Here is a 3,399-nt window from a genome sequence, read left to right on the forward strand (position 1 = left end):
ATAGGAAAACAAGTAAGAAATCAACTTGTTTTCCAAGAAAACATTTTCTAGGAAAACACTTTCCATGGAAAACATTTTTCTTCATACCTAACAGACCCTTAGTGAAAATTATAGTGTTTGGGCATAAGAATTCCAAATAAAATTTGGAATTGTATTTGGAAAAGTGATACTTCTCTCACAAAAAGTCAAAAATAACTCCAATTTAAATTCATGACCAAACACAACTCCAAACTCCAACTTCAACTCCAATTCCAATTCCAACTCCTAAAATTTTTTATTTTCATGGTCTAACACTTTCTAAAAATCAACACCACACTCAGTGTGACCCCACAAGTGGGGTCCAGGTAGGGTGGGGTGTGTGCAAACCTTACCCTGCCTTTGAGGGGTAGAAAGGATGCTTTCGATAGTCACTTGACTCAAGAAAAGTACATTTAAAAAAGGTTCAAAACATACAAGAGTAAAAAAGGCTATGATAAAATATTGAATAAAGGAAAAGTATTGACAGCAAAAACAATAAAGATACTAAAGTAATTAAAAAAACAGTAGTAAAGAGAAAATATGCTCTAAACTAAAAAACCATGCTCTCCCACAGGAAAGAGAGAAATCCCTCTACTACCTACTAACCTTCTACCCTAATCCTCGACCTCCATGCTTTCCTATTTATGATCATATAAGCGGAAGATGTGTCATTTCCTGTCAAATCATATCTCTCCAATTCTTCCTTGGTCTACTCTCTACCTCTCCTTAAGCCTATCATTGTCAACCTCACACACCTCCTCACTGGGGCACCTATCTGCCTCCATGTGAAGCCTCCTCCTCCTCTTCCATGTTTGAACCATCTCAGTCTCACTTCCAACATCTTGTCCACCACGAAGGCTAGTCCCACCTTGCCCGCATATGTTCATTCCTAATTTTGTCTCTCCTAATATGTCCGCAAATCCATCTAAGCATCCTCATTTCCGCTACTTTCATCTTTCTAATATGTTCGCACATCCATCTAAGCATCCTCATTTCCGTTACTTTCATCCTCTTAACATGTGAGTTCTTGACTGGCCTACTTTTTCTCAATTAAAAATAGTTGCTTAAATGCGCAAAAATATGTTATCCTCTTTTTCACTATGCATTTAGCTCACTTTACTGCCATGGGATGATCATTTGTAACAAAAAATAGTTACAACACCATATTACTGGATATTTAGGTACAAAGAAAGATTGAGAGAGATATGGTCATATAAAACAGGAAACTGAACAAAATTTAATCAAGTCTGCTGATAAAGTAGTGGTAAATAGACAAAATAGAATGATTCTTTAGACAAACCAGTAGGCATGCTCGCAACCTTTTACAAGGGCAGTTTCTTGAAGCAGTATCTTATTCAAACAAACAGCACAAATCCCATGATGGTTGGTCTCGCACCCAACTCTCTTTGTTTCCTCAACTGTGGTCTTCATTTTGTTCTGAAATGAAAATCCATATCAATCAACATATCTCGTGAATTCAATCCCAATATTGAGTCTAAACACCGTCCATGCAAGAAAAATATAGAAATAACAAATTCCGAGCTATTGAAACTTCACAAAACAAAAGATAAAGTTAGATTAGCATGCTCAAATCGAAAATTTATATAGTCTATTAGCAAAGTTACAACACATACTGAATTTAAGTTCAATTAACGGATTCTAAGCATTTCTTTGCATTAAATATGTTGCAGGCCGTAAGACGTTGTCCATAGGAAGGTCTACTTTATGGTGACTAGACCATACTTCTATCACAAAGTTGTGACCAATTACAACAAGCATCAATTGTCACCAAAAAAACTCCCTCATCACACAGATCTTCACTCAACTACACATCACACCAAACTAATCCATGATATCTTTTTTTTTTCTTTTCACATTTGCACCTCTACAACCAATTCATTTCAATACTCATCACAAAAACAACAACATACCCAGTGAAATGCCACAAGTGGGATCTGGGTAGGGTAGAGTGTAGGGAAGCTGTTTCTAAAAGATCCTCGACTCAAGTGTAGCAAAGCCAAGTATAAGAAGAAGATAACAGTGAAGAGAACATAACAAATAACACAGAAGCAGTGCAAAGCCTTCAAAAGAACGGAACAAGAACAACAACAGAATAGTGTAATAATCAAAACACAATAAGCAACATATGATGATAGATATCAAAAGTAAGAACTACAATACTACAGCTAGTACAACGACAAGACTAAACCGTCGAAAGGCAAGACAACACTCCATTATCAACTAACCTCTACCCTAGTTCATTTCCTCCACACTGTCCTATCTAAGATCATTTCCTCGGTAACATGAAGTTGCACCATATCTAGTCTAATCACCTCTCCCCGATACTTATTTAGTCTACCTTTGCATGCCTCGTACCTACTATATCCAACATCTCGCACCTCCTCACTTGGCGTCTGCTCATCTCCTCTTCACACGTCCAAACCATCTCAATGTCGCTTTCCTCATGTTGTACACCACGAAATTCACTCCCACCTTATCCAAAATATACTTGTTTCTAATTTTATCCTCCTAGTATGCGCACACATCCACCTCAGCATTCCCATTTCCACAATCTTATGAACATGGGAGTTCAATACTAATCACACAAATCTTGATTCAGATAAACAACTTAACTTCCAATAATCTAACACTACAATAACAGGTCAAAAGACCAGATCAATACAGAAAAGACCCTAATCCACAATAACGCGATGCTCAACAATTGCTTCCAAATAATCAAAATTAATGTTGGATCAGACTAAACACTCGAGAAGAAACAGATAATAATAAACTAAAATAGCGCCTAAAACACAGTGGGTCAGCTATTACTTCAACATCATCAAAGTCTACATATGTATTTCAAGAAATAATTGGATCTTGAAGGACAAATAACACTTGACCAACAAAAGCAAAAGCAAGAGAAAACAAAGAAAATTCGATTTACCTGGGGTTGAATGGATAAATCTTGAATGTCGTTGACGAGTTGGGGGCATTCAAACTCGACAACTGTGGCCATAAGGTGAAGTTAGGGTTAAAAAGGGGTCAAGAAAACGGTAAAACAGAGAATCTGAAGATAATTATATACTAAGCCAACTAGCTTTCAGTATTTATATAAATGTGTAGAAACGGAGGAAAATACAAAGAAAACAAGGAGAGAGAGAGGAAGGGAAGGAGATTGATTCCAAAGAATTCTTGATTCCAGAGGAAAGGGAAGATTCGAAGAGGGCCAACGCGGATCACATACATGAATCATTATATATGATGCCCACATAACCCACCACAACCAGGCCATGCCACAAGAAGAAAAACATTGAGGATCACAATTTCTTTTCAAAGGGGCGTTTAAGCATGTAAAATTTGTCTTTTAATAGTTTGGTCTAA

At 36.8% G+C, this 3,399-nt stretch overlaps 1 long non-coding RNA gene across 1 annotated transcript; it reads right to left on the reverse strand.

The window, feature by feature from the left end:
* Positions 1–1,369: 1,369 nt before the first annotated feature.
* LOC124888541 lies at positions 1,370–3,384 on the reverse strand. The gene is made up of 2 exons (XR_007046959.1): positions 2,963–3,384; positions 1,370–1,455 (listed from the first exon to the last, which is right to left on the reverse strand). It is a non-coding gene; the product is annotated as an uncharacterized LOC124888541 (long non-coding RNA).
* Positions 3,385–3,399: the final 15 nt, after the last annotated feature.

The sequence above is a fragment of the Capsicum annuum genome, chromosome 11, assembly GCF_002878395.1.
Source record: "Capsicum annuum cultivar UCD-10X-F1 chromosome 11, UCD10Xv1.1, whole genome shotgun sequence".
Classification (NCBI taxonomy): Eukaryota; Viridiplantae; Streptophyta; class Magnoliopsida; order Solanales; family Solanaceae; genus Capsicum; species Capsicum annuum.